Here is a 20,075-nt window from a genome sequence, read left to right on the forward strand (position 1 = left end):
CGGTGTATCGCACCGATACCCAACCTACCCGAAGGACACTTTTACTCGAGCGCCTTCACTCACAGAGATGAAAGCCGTACCGCCCGCCGCCGTGGCTCAGGAGAGAATATTTCATATTTCCTTCTGCAAGGAAAGGAACGATATCGCTTCAAAGCGAAGGTGATGGGTTTCCTAATAGGGAAAAGGGAATGTACTCTTTTTTTTTTGGTGCTTCGGGGAACAGCTCCAGAAACGGTCACCACCAAGATACCGGTCGGTGTGCTCAGTTTTTTCCATTTCCAATTTCCAACCCCGCAAACACTTCACGCGCTGCTGCTTCACGTGTGCAAATATGTGCGCGACAAAGCCAAACGAGACATTCATCTTAATAAAGCGCGTGTGTATGTGTGTGGCACGTACCAAAGAGCATCGGTAACGGCGAAGGCCACGACCGGGGAAAAATGATCTCGTTCCGGTCCGGAAGATACCAACAGGACATCTATCTGACGGAGAGTAATTCACAGCTCTTCTTCTGCTTCACAAAAAAGCACGACATCTTGACGTTATGAAAAATGAGATAGGAACAATTTTTCCCCACTTTGAGTCGCATGAAAAATTGATCGCTCCCAAACATTACCCAACACAGCCCGGCCATCGAAAAAGCGGGCGGGAAATGAAGTTTTCACCGCGTGTTTAGATTCATCAGCCCAGTGTATATTGACAGTTATTTGTATTGATTTCTATTTTCTCGCCTCACCACCGCGGCGATTCTGGTTCGAGGACCTACCACAGTTCCAGTTCCAGTGTTGTACATATTTCATGACTCCATTTGGCGATGGCCGTTTGGTCATCGTTTGTAGCCAGCAGCAGCAGAAGAGGAAAAAAACTAAAAGCAACAGGAGCGTTGGAGCATTTTCTCCACATCTTCGGCTGAGTTCATTCCTGTCGCCTTCAAAGATTGAAGGCGGCTGCCGATAAGCAAATAATTTAATTTTGAACAGGACATGGAGCCACTTTCCCGTACATGGCGGCGTGCCACAGTAATTGGCCCGCGCACCGTAACAGGGAACCGGAAAATCGTACCTCTTCGCCGGCCAGCAATGGGTTGGAAAACGGCTGATGGAATTTGATTGATTAAGTCATCCAGTTGAATGATTATTAATTTATTACATTACCGGTGCCGCAAACACTCACCACGCGGGGTTTGATCGATTGGCACCGAAACAGCACCGAACATCGATCGATCTTCCCGTCGGGTTTGCCGTCATCGAGCGCAGGTTCGCTTTCCTAACAACGCGGGTTCCTCCATTAGCATCTCAGTCAACCGTAAGCCCTTTACGGCCCTTGGCCGGAAGTATATACATGTTTCAGAGTGTAGACCGGGGGCCCCCACGCGCGACAAACCTGCGGATGAGCTGGTGCCTAATTGCAACGAAGCCACAAATTATCATCGTTCATCGACCGACAGGTTTCAACCGGGCAGACTGAAATTAGGCACCAAAGATTCAGATTTGAAATGAACTTCTATCACGCTGCGCAATTTATTTCAGTTCGCGTTGAGCATGTTTGCACGCGGAAACAATGCGGAAACACACATACACACCCGGCCCGGACTAAATCCAATCAAAATGCTTTAATTCAATGACAGTGAAAACTAGGAAAAATCATCTCATTTGGCTAACGGTGCGACGGCCAAACACTAATCGCTCGAATACTGGCGCCAAACGCGTTGCTCGTTGGCCGTAATAAACGACGAGTCACCCACGGAACTAGCTTTCCAGCCAATCCACCCCTTGCCGCTAAACCTGCAACACAGCAACTGAGCCACTCTGAGGATGGCGGCTAAGCGCAAAATAAAGTTAATTAAAAATGCATTAAACGATGATGAAATTTTAAAAGAGAATGATTATTACATTTTAATATCATTATGCACAATTTCATTATCGTCATTTTCTGTTTTATGTTTTGCTTCACACCCATGCGAGACCACATGACTTGGAGTCTGATTATGGTGCAAAATCCTCATCCCCTAACCTTCAGCCGTCGTCCAGCAGAGCAACTCGACAGAATGAAAAAAACATCCATCTCCGGCGTGGCGAGGGTTTGTGGAAGAATGCGATTCAAACTGGCAAAGTGCAGTGTGAGAGGGAGATGGTTATCGCATGAAATTTGAATAATGTACTGAGCTGAGTTCGTTTGGGTGTATAATCGCACACACACATAGGGAGAGAGCCTGAGCTATTATATTGTCCATCCATCCTATTTCGTGTCTGCTTGCAAATCCTGATGCATTTGCAACATTTTCACCCCGCGTTGCAAGGGAGATGCACTGCTGCGCTCTTGAGTGCCCCCCCCCGCAAGGAGAGGAAGATAAAATAATTGCTCTATTACGAATGGCCACACCCGATGTATGGGGGCATTAAGCGTAGTGCCAGAATAATTCAGAACCACAATCACGATGTGATGGCGTTTGAGCTGCTGCTGAATCGATCGGAATGATTGCTCTAAAGGAACGATGACGGTGGGGCGCCCGTTCTCGGCGCTTATTTGAGTGCTGGAAGTTTAAAGCGCAATGACATGACCGAGTGAGTGGCAAATGGCTTGCGGCACCAATGCGCACCCCCCGACCCGATTGGTCTTTGATCTAGACAATGTAAGGATTTCTTAAGTGATTGGAATTAAAATCGGGAGAGTGTGTCTGTAGTAAAATATTAATTGTAATGAATTTTAATGTATTATATTCTTCAAAAAAGCCGTATTTGTAATCTTCACCCACGTTCCGTACACCGTCACCCAACATGTGGGTGACGGCAATATAATTTTCGTATAATGGAAGAATTAACTAATTAATTATTGGGGTAAATAAAGTCAAAGAAAGCCAGAACTGACAGGCCCAAAAAGATGTTTTAGACCACAAGTACATGCGATAATTATAATTATTAAAGCTTATTATTATCACTTCTTGCAAATTATAGCTATCGGAAAACTGATTCACCGATTCGCCAATTTTTCGTTTCGCCATAAAATACCTTCACAACAGCTCGAGGTTCGGTTTGCCTTTTTTTGTGTGCCCAAAACGATGCTAAGTGGCTCCGCAAAAAAAAGCGAAGCGATTTCGTAGAGGATTCTGTTCCAACGAACATTTTTCAAAATTAACGAGCATTTTTTTCTCCGCCACACACAACGGCATCACAGTAGGCTAAACTCGCCGGTCCACTTTACCCACCCCGGAACATCATTCTTTCTTTTCGCTCGCCTGTTGCCAACAAATAGTCTCCCTCGCTCCCTTCCTCCCGCCGCATAATCGAACCACCACTAACCCAAACCGGTCACAACAACCGGTAAGAAAAATGGCCTGATCAAATAAAGCGGAAAGGCACTTTAAAATTCCGTCTGTTGCTGCTATGGGGGCTGGGCTGGGACGGAAAAGGCTCGAGCGACGACCGGAAAAGCGAGAGATTTGTTGGCGAGTAAGCGAGTTCAAAAGCGGAACGACCACCTGCTTCTGTCCCAACATCATGGAGACATCATCACCACGGCATCCATTCCGTTCCATTCCATGGTCAAAGAAGGGACGGTACGATACAAAAAAAGAGGCAAAAACAGTTGAATGCTGCTACTCTGCCTAAGTGTGTGTGGATAAGGAGAAAACCTTTTTGCCATGTGTAAATGGTGCTGGGGACGCGGACCACCGACAACTGGAGAGGGGACAAACTGTGTAAATAGGAGGTTTAGTGTCGCCCCCGTGTATGTAGCAGTCTTTATGGCGTTACATCAGTTGCAGACGAAGGAAACATTTTCCTCTTCATAAATTATAAATACCGTTTCCCGAAATGGGGGATTGTGCCTGGCGGGTGGTGCTGCAGTGCGAGAGCCCCATGGCAAGAGCACGATGATGTCGACATGTCGGAAGGTCAACCGGACAAAACGAACCTCCACCCGGGCCAACCGTACACAATCCGTGCTGCTTGGCAAATCTCAGCCACATTCATGTTCCAGCCATTCGCCTGCCGCCTGCCGGTGAGTAAAACAGCGAGGGCCGAGCCCTAACGTCGTCCGACACACTGGTTTGCTGTCATAAACGAATTCTATGCTACCTTAACCGCCACCCAATGGGGTAGTGGTGGTGGTGGTGGTGGAAAACGAGATGGCGGTAAAACGATTTCATTTTCAATTCCTCACTCCCCACCCCGATTCCTCCAGCCCTCCTCCCTCCCCATCGGACGACAGTTGGAAAATGCTGCGGGTGTCACCAAACTGAAAGGCCCCGTCTCTCAAGTGGTCGAAAATTGGGTTCTTGTTGCCCGCACCCTTGCCAGCCGGCCAGGCCGAGGGCACACTACTCGTGATTCGGATCGGAGTGGTTCGCTTTTCATTTATTCATACATATTAAGTGAAAAATGGTAACCACACACTGGGGGCGTGCATATCGGGATGGCCAACATGTTCCGACCCCGTGAGGTCGAGCAAAAGGGTGACACGACAAAGTTTGCAGTCGGATTTTACTGCTTGCGCGCAGATCGGCTCTCTTATCCGGCTGCGGATCCATAGCCTCCGCGTTGACCAACGGAGGTCGTTGCAGTGCCACACAGTCTCGGGTAATTGAGTTTGGCAATTTGCGATAATTATTTAGATAATTAGATTTACTACTATCATTCCACCGAATGGCCATTGTGGGTTGCGATGATGCTGCGCTGGATGGTGGCTGCATGTTTTTTGCCTGCCAAGCCTACGATCGAGCGCACGATAGATTCATCACTTCACTTCTGTCAGCGCCACTAACAGGTAGGTACCCCGGGCGAAATCCTTTTTGCAAAAGCCTGACGAAACAGACGGCCAGAAATTAGACTGTCTGCCTTCGGGGCAGCCCGCTGAACGGAGCGTGTAAATGTGTGTAATGGGATTTGCTACCCATCGGTTCGCCCGTTCTCCGGTGGCCAAGGCTTGAAACAACGCTCAGCTGGTTTGGAGACCTTCCACGAATTGGGAGCCGGGCACAACCGTTAGCGACACATTGCCGCCGTGCGGCCACTGGACCGAGAGGGAGCTGGCGGAAGAAGGAAAAAAATCAATTTTCTGTATCTCATTAGATGGGAGAGCAAATTCTTCGCCGTACCAACTGAACTCACCGAAGAGACCTGGAGACCTGGAGCAGATATTGCGGGGGAGATCCAAATTCTTTCCTGGAAAGTCAACACGCTGAGGGGAGTGGAATTGCGCGAGGGAGTTTTTATGTACAACAAGACGCAGGCGCATTAAATTTCACAACGTGCCACGGCACCCGTGTCAGATACTGGCAGACATTCCTTGGATGACCCCGATAGTCAATGACCTAGTAAATCTAATTACGCGCTTAATGTCATGCCTAAGGAAATTCTGGCAACAAGTTGCTGTGGCCGTTCGACACGGATTGTACGGCGTCCAAATCCTAGGCAGGATAGTAAACATAACGTATAGCAGGGGGATTTAACGTAGCAGATTTTTATATTAAAGTGTCCTAATGAAAGGATTTTTGCGTGATTTAATATCTCACTTGCTACTTTGATCGGGTTTTAACAGTTTAAATGAGTGAGTTTCTGAATGAATCTTTTGAGAAGAGTCACATTCACTTGAAGCTTTAACTCAGAGTCTTTCGACTCTGGCAAGAATCGAATTTCTAACAAGAATCGACTCTTAAATAAAATGAATATTTCAGGACGCATAAATATTTAAGGATTCATGAATTACTGAAGACTCGCGGAAGATTCATGACTCTTTGAGGATTCATTGTCAAAGGATTCATGAGTTTTTGATAAAAGGGATTCACATTCACTCACTCAGTTAGAAGATTCATTTAAATTCATGTATCTTAATCAGAATCACTAGTTTAGTAACTAGTTTCATTAATCATAAAAAACACAGTTTAAAATTGTTCTAGTGTCCTCGTGCAACACACCACGTTGTAGTTTTTATGGCGTCTAATTCCTTTGCAACAAGCGATCTAAAAACCCGATGGAAAAAATAGAACAAATCGATTCAAAGCAACCGCTCGCTTCACTGCAGAACGGTTGCGTTACATTGGGAATTTCAATTTAAATCATGTCACTGTCGATAGCTTTTATTGATTCCAGGACGAACACGCACCGCATCGGTCGTATCGATTACAGCGTTGGATGCATTTTTGTGGAGGTGTTTGATTTTAAAACGCACCCGACACGTCCACGTCTCCGCATGGAGGACATCAAATGCTCAACAGGCCAACGGACAAAAAATTGGGAACCGTATTTTACCATGGAGGGGCTGACTTTGTATGCAAACAAGGAAGCGGAAGGCGCGTGATTCATTACAACCGTACGGCTAGATCATCGCCATCGTGATCGAGAGAGAGAGAAAAAAACACTCCAACTCCCGGATAGATTGTTGTCATGCCAACGTGCATGCTTCGATCCGTTCCAGTTCGGACTACCTACGGCGTGTGGGTGATTTTTGCTTGATTTTGTGTGGTCTTACTTTTGTTGTGTCCTGTGCGCCAAAAAGGTTTTCGTTTTTGATCTCGCACCGTCGACAAATGATTCGTCCAACTGTGTAAGCTGTCCTTGGTGGATGTTTTGTAGCTGTGCGTGTGTCTTTTTTTATTTTGTTGCCATCCTGTTCAGCATGACATCCTTCGTTCATTTTACGTTTGAAACGAACGTTGCTTTTTTTTTGTTTTGTTGCTCTTACTCTCCATTCTGTACCTTTCAATCCCTATCACATGTCATGCCGGGGTGTACGGTCCAACTGGTACGGATCAAAGCCGGCCTTGTTGCCTCGACAGCGTACAAAGTCGCACTAACTAAGCTGCCGTAATTACGAGCGATTTGTCTCGCTTGCCCGAACAGAACAAAGAGGAGAAACGCCGGTCCGTATCGGCAAAGGTTTTGCAGGTTTGCTGGCAACCCCCACGAAAGGAACCCGTTTTTCATCCGTGCAGGAACGAAGGCGCTTAAGTACTCGCGTACAACCTCAAACACAGTGACGGTGGCGCCTGGTCGGTGTTCACAGCCACTGCATCGTTCTGGAGAGTGATTTCTGTTTGAGGTTTGCCGCCCACCGTGTTCCCCACTGCGGGCAAGACAACCAGAGCGCAAGATGCAGTGCGGTCTAGGACCACTCTAGTTACGCGACAGAACTGCAACGACCGTATACTGCTGTTGATGGTGCTGTTTCGGCCGTAATTAATCATACGTACGGAACATAAATTATAGCTTTGGAGTCGATTAATAAATTGCAAGCCCGTCGCAGGGCGTCATCAACACGTACCGGTCGTACAAGTCCTTTCGGCCGCTTGCCTGGGGCGAGGAGCGCATCTTCTGCCTCTGCCCGAACGGTGGTGGTACTCCGGTTGGAGATTGCAGTAATTAACATTTTAGTTGCATCTCAAACCCGTGCGCCTTGTTGTTGTCGAGGGGGATGATGCGGTTTTCGGGCAAGTGTGATTTGCTTAATGGTTTAGCGGCTGCCTTAGCGCTACCGTGCTCTCGCAACGAAGGGATGGCGACGGTTTGTCTTTGCGCAAGCTGTACAAACCCATCACTGAGCGATTGGTTTCGACAAGAGCGAAGGCGGAGGTGGAATGACATGATGTACTGTGGGCTGGATAGATGAAGCCATCAGTTTGAAGCCTCCATATAAAGTGCTCGATCGGCAAGTACTCGGTGGAGATTGTGGTTTGCCCAGCACACACAACGCACTCTCGAGCACTCCTACGGTTGGTGGTTTAAGTGCATCGTTGAGATCATATTTTTTTGGTCCTTTAGAGCTTTCGACGTGAACCGTAAATTACGAGAGAAGATTATGTAAGATTTAGATGTAATTGTAAGCAATGGGATAAACACAATGAAACTATATCTTCCATCACCAAATTGAAAGTTTAATAAAAAAAAACCCTTCAAGGATTTATTGTTCAGTTCAGTAGAACAACGTTCCAAAAAGCACAAGGCCACAGCAACGAAAAAAAAACCAAACTTTTAAGCCTATTTCACCCGCCACCATCGATCGGTACCTTCGTCAACATCATCAACACCGTTGGGAGCTGTGTTCGTTAGCCTTCGTCTAGCGCACCCACCGTAATCGTTTTCCACGAGAAATATTTGCCAACCAACCAACGAAACAAGGAAAAAACGTCAGCATTCTCCATCGCGCAAAACGACTGGAAGCTGAGGGGAACTGTGTTATGAGTGCGTGGCCAGCACAACGTCAGCACAAAACACCCTTTTTTTGCCCCAAAAACCAGGCTGTGTCCAGAGAAATCCTCCCCGCCGCCTTATGTCGACACACACATCGGGATTCAACCCGATGGACCCCCGTTTGGTCACGTGCAAGAAACGTGCTCATTAGACTAATAATTCTTGCGTCCGATACGGGATGCCTTCAGGAGGTTGCTCTGGACGATGCGGAATTCGTGCAAGGGCATGGGAGGAACCGAGAGGGGATGGATGGTTCCGTGTAGTTGGCGTTATGTGTATCGAATTTCAAATTATGTAATATTTCTTCCCATACCCCCCCAACCCCATCGACAGGGGACGCAGGCACACGCCCCGAAGGGTGAACATCTATTTTCACTCAACTCTTCGGGAGAGCCCCGGAAAGCCCCAGAATGCCGACAGCTGGAACTGGATTCGAATGTCGAGCTGTTGGGGAATTTCTTTTGGATGGCACAAGAGGAAAAAAATAAGCAGGGAAAGAAATGGAAATATTTCTCGCACGTGAAAGAAACCAGAAAGCAAGGGCAAGGGAAATTTACTTCCTCCAACCCGGTCGTATATTTCTGTTCGCACGTTTTTAACCTGGATGTTGTGGAATAAAGAACTGGGGAAAAAACCTTTCAATCCTCTCGCACACAAAATAAGACGAAGCAAAAAAAAACTTAAGCAAGGTATGACCAACCGCCGTGAAGATGTGTGTCAGTAACAGCAGTTTGCCGGATGCCAGGCAAAAACAGTGCGTTCTGGGTCGAACGTGGCATGGCCACGCCAAAAGGCAAACGGTACGGGGGTGGGGTGGGTCGGAAAACATTCGACCGAACTGAAACCCCAAATAAATCAATCGATCCGTGGCATCTTCCCCGATTTTCTAAAGGGCCATAAATAATCTTTTCGCTTTCGCACTACACCGTTCCGAATCACGCACGGAGCGGGCGTCCACGTCCCCGAGAAAGTGAAACACTTTGAGAAAACCAGTATTTCCTGTTTATTGCAATCAGTGGAAAAATTCCGAACGACATGGGAAGTTAAAAGGCGGACATCAGGCATTTTCCAGTCGAACAAAAAAATGCTTCATCTGTTCGCTGGGGGCTTCACGCTGGAATGAAGCGTCTGTGGAGCCGTGGAGACTGTGGTGTGTCAATGGTGGAGATTCACTTCGCTTTCCCATTTCCCCCAAAAAAAAACAGGAAAACATGGAAGCAAAACAGGATCAATCTTCACCAGCATTTTGGCCTCCAGCCCGGTATGTCACAGCTTACCCCTCGCCATCGACACAGCGCGCCTTGGACTAGTTTCCTGTTTATCGAAGTGAAAAGCCCACGCTGCCTCGCCTCGGGCTGTCAGTTGTGGCAGGCAAGTGCGTCAGGTGGTGCATGAAACACGCCCGGCAACAGGGCAACACAAAAAAAAACAGGGCGGATCACGATGCGTAGATTGAATTTTAAACGTAATTGTATAGAACTTTCGATTTTCTCGCTTCCCCGCGGGACGGTCGTGAAGGTGACTTCGTTTTGCATTCCAAAAAAAACTGGAGCAAAAGTCGACGACGCCCGTGAGATGGATCGCAGCCGTGGCGCCGGGGCACGCGGTCGGCAGTTGGTGCGCCATTTTGACGGTTCGTGGCCCACGCCAACCAAGGGGCGGAAATAGATTCTTGCGTACAGGGCTTTGCTGCTCGCGATCCTTGTTTGGTACGCATCTTGCGTACCACCTTCTGCCAGGGCTGGTGTGCGCTTTGTTGCGTGACTGTGGGTGGGATTGAACTTTTCCCGCTTTCACTTTGTATCAAAAGGGAGAGTTTTTTTTGTGTTGTTTGTTGTTTCTGCTGTTTTGGTTTCGGTTAAAACCTTCGCTGCCACCATCACACCGCAGTTGATTCAATTTCCCCCCTCCTTCCTCACTATCAGTCGACACTTTTGCAGGGCAAACCCCCCCTAACGTTGTTAGATAAAAGTGAAGGGAAAGTTTTTCTTCGCGATGCCGTGCTGTCGGGATGTGAAACGGAGAGAAGAAGATGCCACCCTTTGTGTCCACATTTCGGGTACCCGGGTGTGCGTGGGGGGAGTGTTGAAACTTTGTGTCAACGCATCTCGCTTGGTTCATAGCGAACAGGCACGCAAATTGTTCGCCTTTGTCGAAGCGCAAATCTCTGGCCTAAATAAACCCGGTACAGGATCATTGGAAGCCGATCGGCTTGCCGTCCAATTCAATCTGCTCGCAAGCAGCAGTGAAGAAAGACAAAGAAAAAAAACAGGGGAAAAGTGCAGCTCGGAAGCGCCAACAAGATTAGGATGAAGATTATTTAGCCGGAGGGATACATCAAAGTGGGTTGGAAAGATATTTGATCGCATATTTAAATCACGTTTTTTCTTTCTTTGCTTTCGGTACTATTCAACCGTATCCAACAACCCCCGAACAGGGCAGAAACCCAGGGACTAAAGGTGGGTGTAAAAATAGAACATTCGCAGGATTTACTCGTCACGCATAGAGAGGGTTGGGGAATTTCAGGTTAATCAATGTCGGAACGAAAGGACGAACCAGCCTTGCTCCGAAACCAGGTTCCATTCAACCGGGACAGCGTGTTCCTTCTTCCGTGCCAATCCGTGCCGACCCCGATATTGAGGGGATGGGTGAAAAAAGTGTTCGCTAAATTGTGTGAAAATCAAATAATTCCTTCCCAAAGCAGATCGTACCTTCAAAGACCCGTCAGATAACTTTCTCACATGGGTGGAGATGCTTTATCTCGAAGGACATGGAGAAGCATAGGGGGAGGTTTTTTTTTATCTCATCATCATCAGGCAAACTCTTGATACACAAAGAATTGTGTAATAAAATGTCAGATTGACAACAACATAAAACACACACACACTCACACAGTGATCTAATTTACTTAAAACAGTAATAGTGCTTGATCATTCACAGACACCGATTGGCGATACGTCGGGTCTATTTTACAGCGAAAACATATTTGCTAATTACAATTCGCCCTTTAATTCGCTTCTGTGATTTCTCCACAGCACATCATTTGTTACCGTCCACTGCAGGCAGGCCGTTATAATGCGCTGGACACCTATCATTAATTTATGGCCACTACTAGCACCAGCAGCACTATTTCTGCGTAGCGAAAGGGCGTGAAATGAAGGTGCCATGGGTTTTGCAAACAAGGCATCACTCAACCCCATTGGTGCCGTGACCAGGAAACGGTGCCGCGCCAAAGACGCAACTGCAGACGAAAATGGCGAAAGCGCGGTGAAAGGCAACGACCGCAGCACACCGAGACAGCAGGCAGCACCGTTGAATAACCGTGGAGGAAGTTGTTATTGTCGTCCAAATGCAATTCATCATAAAATGCTCTCCACAACCCCGCTCCCCCCCGCGGACGGTTTACGACGATGTCGCACGACTTTCCGCGCTGCCTGCACAACTCCGTCGGGTCGCGTTCCGTCGGTACCATCATCTCTCGTCCGGGCAACGGTGCATCGGCATCGGGCTGTCGTGTGAAATGTTTTGACATTTCATCCAACATTCGCCTGCCGGCAATGGTTCTTGGTGGTTTGCCAACCGCTTACCAGCGCTACGCCCGGAAGCAGATGGGCGTCTCTTTCGGAAGGTTAAATCCCTGAGGGCAATTGCCTCGTTTCGAGCATGGCGATGAGCCCATGCAGGGGGAAAGCTTGGTAAGGAAACGGAATGGCCAACGGAAGCAAAAACTACTTTTCATTCTTCAAGTGCAATCCATCGATCAAGCTCCGGCGGAGGAGGCTCCAGAATCTCCTGGCAGACTGCCTGCCCACTTGTTTACGACGGCTGGAAACGGACCGGGTCGGGGGGGGATTCACCGAGGAAGCGGGAAATAATGAAAAAATAGCATATAATCGGGACCCGGGCCATGGGAAAAGCCCGCGCCAGACGAACGAGGAGCCGATGGCTTGACAGTTGCCCACCCCCCCCGACAGTGGCAGACAAAGAAAAAACTGCGCTTCGCCCAATGTGATGCACCTTCGTCGCCATGGTACGAAGAGCTGGAATTGGATATATTACGGTTCTGTGTCTGTGTTACCCCGGCCCGTTCGTTCCGGCACTTGTTTTCATTTGACGGTGAGAACACGTAAGTGATGAGCATGCAATTTTCTTTTCAAATTTGTTTTACTTTTTTGGGGACGCATAGACTGGGCTGGTCGGGCTCTCCCCCGACTGGAATATATATTTTTGCAAATGAACTATTAAAAGTGCATCGTCGTTTTGTGCACTTGCAGCGTATTCCGAAGCGATGCTATTGGCACGATAAATTCCTTAAAACTAAGCGCCTCCCGTTAGAATTGCTGAGCAACTTAGGATGTTCTATTCCACATCACTGGTCCACATTCACCAAACTTCCCTCCAAATTGATGACTTACAGGACATCTTCCGTTCCACGATGGAACATCGCCCAAACAAAAAAACCCGCGACCTCAACCTCAACCGCTTACAAATGGCTTAATTTGTTTCAGTTAGCAGTTCCGAGCGGTGCTGTCAAGCGGTCGTGAATTGCATCATGCACAAATTTAGCACCCCGCGCGCAACGAAAACCGCCACCAATCTTGACAGCTTTCGGACGCCCACCCGCGTCCACCAACCGTGAACCCGGATGAAGACGCTTGTCCTTGTTCTGGTCTTGGATTTATCGCTTGTTCTGTGCGCGCCGTCACTGTCACTGTGCGCCCCTGGTGTTCTGCATGGCAAAGAAAATTGGTTGCCAATCAGCGATGCAACCACCCGCACACACACACACACATACGGTAAGCGATGAGATTCGCTGCGGAAAGCTCAAAATTCACTCACCGTCATCATCTTTTGCCGGTCGTTTGTCTGCCAACCCTCGGGTGACTGATGCTCGTAAATCCGGTTGCACCAGATCCAAGAGTATCGCTTCGTACGCTCGACGGCTACAACAATGTGTACAAGATGCTGCATGTACTCATCGCTACCGCCGCTCGTGGCCACCAACCGAGTATTCTTGGCCCTTCGTCTAAGAAGACATTTGATATATTAGATTTCCCCTTTTCCCTTTAATTTTAATACGCTTGCCCATTTGCTACACGACAATGCCATACGCTCATGTTTTGATGATGCATGTGTGTACCCCCGTCTCCTTACACACTCACACATACACGTGCGGTTTGTACGTGTGCTTACGGTTCGCTGATACCTTCCGGAACCGTACGACACCGCCAGTGGCCGTCCCGAAAGCCGAAGACGTTACTTCCGGTTGAGAACTTAAGTTCGTTAGAACCGACCACCAAGATGGGCCTTTGGGGATGGGGAACCTTTTTCCTGTGCACCTTGGATTGATGATGGGTCGTCTACCGTCCGGGCCGTTCACATTCTTGTACCATCATCTCTGGCCGTGTGCTGCTGCATCACATTGACTACGCCAACAGCCAACGCCATACGGTAAAACCATATGGTTGCCACCCGCTTGTGGTTTTTCCACGAGAGGACGACAATGGGCGGGATGAGCTTTAATTGAAATTAAAGCTTGGCACAGAGGATGACAGCTAAAGATGTCACAGCACAAATACTTTGAGCAGCTGCAGGCAGGTCCCCCTATTGATTTACAGCGTTGTCGAATGGGTTTGGTGCTGAAGACAGGAGAGATTTTGCCGGCGATAAGCCGAAGCAATCGCCCTGGTAATGCATTCAATCGGGGCTTTATCTATCGCTGGAAGAGATGACGGTGTCCAGAACGTCGTCGAGAATGATTTGTAGAGTCCCTTTGTTGTGTTGCAGGAAATGAATGTACGATTAGTATCGATGAACACAGTTCAATTAGTGTATTAGTGCTTAAACGAAAAAGCGTTCATAACGAAACACTTTTGATAAGGTATTGAAAATATCTTCAACACGAAAACACCGTGTACACCGTGAGACATCTTCATGCTGATGATGATGTGCAAAAACGCAACATAAAGATATATCGAACCTCATGTCACCTTGTGCCGGTGACATAAAGTTCTTAAAGCTATACCCACATCCTGTCAAGGACAGTTTGTTCGCTTTTTTTTACAACCCAAATCCCCCCCACTCCTGCAAATGTGATCGCCAAAAAACCCCCCAATCCGAGATGTAATATTGTGTCATCTGGTTCTGGTCTCGTCACCTAATATTTATACGATGACATCAACAAAAGTGGAAACCCATCGATGCCATGTTTGAACGAGCGTACGCGAGGGGAGCAGCAGGACTTGGTTCGTGTGGCCAACAGACGGCGCAGATAGAGACACTTTTACGCCACCTCGCCACCCGGTGGTGACGTTTGTGTTTGTTTGCTGGCCACAAAATTTATGGCCGCAACAGACTCACACCGGGCGGCCATGTGTGTGTGTGTGTTAGTGTGTGTGTTAGTGTGTGTTTATGAAGGATTTAGCCCACGTTCGACGATTTTTCACCCCTCAATGCGATGGTGAAAATCAATCGTAAACCTCGCTCGCTCGAAGCGAAACAGCTCTCATCGCTCAGCTAACGCTTTTGGGATTGGGTGGAGAGAAAAAAAAGTGTCAACTTTGCGGTGGAAACACAGCTCCAACACACACGTGTAACCTTGCTGGAAGGGAGGGGGGAGATGTGCGGGGGGAACCGACCGTTCGATCCGAAGGAGATAATACGAATATTGCCTGGCATCATTTTGTCAGCCCCGAGATTCCGGGTGATCCTGGATGAATCTCATGCTTTAAAGTAGGACACCACCGACAGCATGTGCTGCCCTACCCTCCGATACCCTCATCCCCCGAACAGGACCCACTTCTTTTTGTTTGCCGCTCGCTTTCCATTCAAATACGCCGGTTAAAGATTCAATCATTTGCTTAGGGTGTTTGGCACTGGATTTACTGTAAACTCGTTTTCGGGGTTTTCTGGTATTGATTTTTCACCCATCACCTTGACAGGCCCATGAATCCTTCCCCTCGACGGCCAAACAAAAAAAAAACCGGAGGGAATGGAATCGGTGCGTTTGTGTGTGTGTGAGTTTTCCTTCCAGGCAGATAATAAAATCAATTCAAATAACGACTACAACCGAACCAAAATCAAAGTGACAGGATGGAAAAAAGCAGAACAAGCCAGGAAAAAGGACACGAGCAAGGCGAAAAGGATGCTGCCAAGCGGGCACAAGCGTTTCATGTTCCACAGAATCCCTTTCCGAAAGAAAGAAAATCGAGGGATCGATGGGTTCCACGGCAGCAGCAGCAGCACAGAAAGAAGACAGGAACCGGGGTTTGGTGGGGACGCTTAAGGACAAAACCCCCTGCCCCCCTCACCCCCATGCACTTCGTCCTCCATGTGGTCCGGTATCCTAATTTGATGGAGAAAAGATTTAGGGGGTACTCATTTTCCTTTTGAAGTGAAACAAGCAGAAGTTGATTGGGATGGAATAAAAAGGTACGACGCGCTTCCGTTCCGTGGCTGTGGAACTGTCAACTTCGAACCGAAGGAAACCCTCTCTCCCCCGCCCCCGAAGAAGAAAATGCGAAAAACGAAATCGTACAACAAAGAAAAGCCGTGTGCGTTTCGACGATGCCACAGTATTGACAATAAATGTTATTTTGTTTTACAATGGGACAACAACAGCGAGCAGCAGCAGTTGGTTTGATCGTGCGACCGTTACGATAATGGCAAAGATGTCTCTTCTATTGGCCTTTTTTTTCTTTGTTTTTTTTTGAATTCTTTTTAGTGTGTGTGTGTTTTTTTTTGTTCATTGGGAGTTTGTCTCATTTCCGGTGACTCTTTTGCGCTTGCTCTGCTCCACAGGATATCCTGTCGATCAATTCCAACCACCCCGGCGGGTAAGGCGATGGCGATGTCACAAACAAAAGAAGAAGAACAGAAAAAACCGAGCACCTCCTCCGCAAACTTTGAAGAATTTAGAAACCTCTTTAATGAAAACCGGAACTTTTGGGTGGCTCCTCATCAATACGATTTGCTGATTTGTTCGAAGCAATATAATTTTGTATAAATATTCATATTTGATCAAATGGGCAACAAGAAAAAAACCCAAAACCAACCCATCTGTTACCGAAGTTTGACTACAGTGGGGAGGGAGGGGAGGGGGGGGGGTTAAAAACAAAAGAAACAGACTTGAATTAAAGTGAAATTAAAAAAGTTTTCAACATCCGAAGAACATCGGAGTTTTTGGCTGATGTCATTTTTCATCCAACCACTGGCCAATCGATCGACCTGGCCATCGAATGCTAAAAACCAAATACCACAAATCCAAAACCGTTTCCACCGATCGGTCCTTTCACGTGTCCGCAACGAGGGTGGTTCATAAAACTTTCACGACCCTCATCAGTATAAATTGATAGCAAATTATTTATTTTCATAAATTATTCATCCTAAAAACTCCCACACGTCTGCTTGCGCAACGTTTTTCTCACATTATCGACGCCTTGGCGCGTTGACGGCAGTACGGTACCTGAGCGCATACCTTTCTTCCCTTTTGTCATATATGCCGAAAACGGTACGGTTCCGTACGGTTTGCCGGCGTTTGCAACTTTCTCCCACCCCCAATGGCTTTTTACCTACACGTGGATGGAGCTCTCAGGTATCGGGGGGCAGCAGGAATGGTGCACAAGCATCACTCGTGGGTGGAAAATGGCAAAGTGGGAGTTTACTAAGGGAAAAACACCCTCCACCAAACGAGATCTAGTAAAATCCTTCCCAAAGCGGCATACCATTTCGGGTCCCTTTCAAACTAGTTCTTTTTTTCTCGGAGGGGGAGAGAGTGTGTTTGCTGTACGAAGGTAGGTGGTAGTGCTCGCCAGATTCGCCAACATATCGCTCTATATGTATCCAATCTTATTTCACTCAGCAAAAGTAGAGCAACAATCCGGCGAAGCGTACGACACCCTTTTTTCTCGAGCAGCCGCCATTTGCACTCGCACATGTGACATTTCCGATATTTTTTTTCCTTTGTATGTGTGCTTGTTTTGGCACATAAAATATATAAATAAACAGTAGCACTCGAAATGGATTTCACACCAGGCGAATATGTCATAAGCGCCACCGCCCGCCCGAGTGGTTTCTTGCAGCGTCCGGAAGCTTAGACGACGACGGTTAGAAGTCCAGGGAAGTTCCCAGAGTTTAATGCAGTACCAAAAGCTGGAAGAAAGCCCCTCTCTGCTTATCGAAACGCAAGACTTGTTACAGCTGCTGCACAGGAACTTCGACGGGGTTTTTACGCCACTTACACTCCCAACGCGTAAGCAGTTGACAGAGCTTAGACATGCAAATTGAAAGTGAAAATCCAGGGAAAAAACGCACGATCCTCTATCCCTGCGTGGCTTTCAGAGTTTCTTGAAGAAAAAAATCAGTTCTTCAACGCTGGAATTAGTTTGCGCTGGAATGAGCATCATCATCATCGCCGTGAGTGCGTGGACTCTCCTCCGGGTGACACAGTAATGTTTGTGATTATCTGTAATTGTAGGTCTCCTCCTTTCACCAACCCCACTACGAAACAGACGGTCCCTGCTCGGTACGGCTTTAATGTAATGTAATCACGTGTCGGAACATATGTTTGGTAAAATTATGTCGACACCGCCGGGTGCCGAGGTCGTGCACCTTTCCCTGCAGCGACAGGTTCAACAAACTTAACCTACCACGCACCAAGGCAATGCTACGATGCTCCACACAACACACCGGAAAATGTCCGAAGGGGGCTGTACGTTTCTTATGTTCATTGCATCCGGTAAACTCTGGAACTCAGGGGGGGTTGGGTGAATGTCAGGTCTTGAGTGTAAGAAAAATCCCACACACTCACACAAACACGCAGATACGGGAAAATCGATTAATGGATTAGCGTCGTGTAGGTGAAATCGATTTTTCTCCTGCTGGGTCGCGCAACGGCAATCCAAAATTCCACACCCTCCCCCTCATATGTTACGTTGCAACATATGCACATGGCCGATGCTTTAAGGAAGCCCCATTCGTGGTAGTGGCTTAATCCATGGCAGGCAGGCAGACAGGATGGTGGGTGGCTTATTGTTCTTCCGCTGCCTCTTTTTTTTCTGCCACCTCCTCCCAAAGCCCAGACGCCCGTGCGCAAATGGTACACCAAATGAGACACATAAAACTGTACGACGGTGTAGCGTTGCGTACGCCGTGTAGGTTGTGTGCTGGTTTATAATCCAACGGCACACGCTTGGAACCCAACACACCCAACGTCCCGAAGCGCTGGAAACAGGAAGGATGTGTGTGCTGCTTTTAGACAAGGTTTAGCCTCGAAAAAAACACCACCCCCCCAGAGATCCACCCGTGGAGGTTCAGACAAAATCACGTTCTATTCTTTCCACTAGCGTTTGGCAACGTTTTTCTTTTTTTTTTTTTTTGTTTGGTTCGTCCCCCTTCAGCCCTTAACAAAAACGCAATGAATTCCCTTGCGGCGCGCACTCACGCTGCGTTCGTTACGTTAAATGAAGATGAATGATGTAATCAAACGCGTGTGAATACACCCCGAAGCCGCGCAATACACACGCAACACGGGCCCGTCGCACACCCGAATGTAAATCAGCAATGGAAGGATGTACACCTGCAAGGAACGAGAGGTTTCGATTCGAAAAACAATTCATCCCCAACAACACCCCCCCCAACCACCCTCGTTTTTTTGCGCTTGCTCGGGGGGGGGGGCCAAAAGAAAGAAAGAAAAAAAAACCCCAAGTTCCACCAGAGTGTCTTCAATTGATTGTGATGAATGTGTGTACAAATTAAATAACATAAAAAGTACATAAAAATAATCATCAATTCCACGCGCATTCCCATTGCATCGGTGCGTGGCACTGTGCTACGTGTTCCACACCCCTCCCCGGTTTGGAGGGTGCTTACATTACGGCTCTTTACAAAAGTGGTTGTGTTGTGAAATTATGTTGAGTGTTGAACAACCACCAACCGACCTGTTCACGGTAACCGGTACGTGTAGCACGTGAGTTTACTTGAGGCACTGGCGCCGGCCGGGGAAAAACCCCTGCGGGAATCGGGAATGGGGCTGTAACTGTTTGCATTGCTGCTAGGGCCAGCACAAGGTGGTGGTGGTGGTGGTGATGGCAGCAAATGGGCAACTGTGTGTAGCTGATATAAATTTTATGAATTACAAATCAGATATCCGCCGCCCGAATCCCTCTTTGCACCAACGATGGGCACCGCTTCATCAGCCGCTCGCTGTTTGAGCGGGCCGTAATTGAGCAATCTGTCTAATGGACGGTGGTTTGTAAAGGATGTTACAACACACACTCGCGCTCAGGCTTGAGGCTGGTAATAATTTACATCCGTGCGCTTGAGGTTTGAATTGGATTGATTGTGGTCAATGTGATTAGTGTAGCGATGATGAAAGGTCACTTTTAAACTATCGTTTAAGTATCAGTTATTCATACTTTCACCCCTTTTCCACAATTTGACACTCGGTACGGGGAGTTGTTTTAGCATAAATATAGCTGGCACACTTCTGGAATAAAGAACTGCAGTTAGAAGAATTCATTAATTTGCTCAGCTAAATGTTACAGATATTTCAAAACTTTCATTTCTGGATATCCAAGTCCTAAAAATAGATCAAAGGACACAAGAAACTCTCCTTAAGATCGATCTTGTACCGATCCTCTCTCGAAAGATCGATCAATTGGCTACACAACAGTGGAGTCCATAGCAAAAAATCTTTCAGGAAACAAAGGACTTTAGGAACCTGCGAACTATATTTAGCACAAAGAATCTTCTCCAGCTCTAGTAACATTATATAAATATATATCATGAAACTGAACCTCATACAAAGCTAACTGATTGCAACGCAATTGATCGCTTCATTTAACAGCAACACTTTTCAAAGTTGTCAATTATGCCCTGCCACGACCCTTG

At 47.4% G+C, this 20,075-nt stretch overlaps 1 protein-coding gene across 13 annotated transcripts in view; it reads right to left on the minus strand.

The window, feature by feature from the left end:
• The window catches only part of LOC128305387 (CUGBP Elav-like family member 4), a 326,349-nt gene that overhangs the window by 107,334 nt on the left and 198,940 nt on the right, over positions 1-20,075 (minus strand). The gene's annotated exons all lie outside the window — the stretch shown is intronic.

The sequence above is a fragment of the Anopheles moucheti genome, chromosome 3 (genome assembly GCF_943734755.1).
Source record: "Anopheles moucheti chromosome 3, idAnoMoucSN_F20_07, whole genome shotgun sequence".
Lineage (NCBI taxonomy): Eukaryota > Metazoa > Arthropoda > Insecta > Diptera > Culicidae > Anopheles > Anopheles moucheti.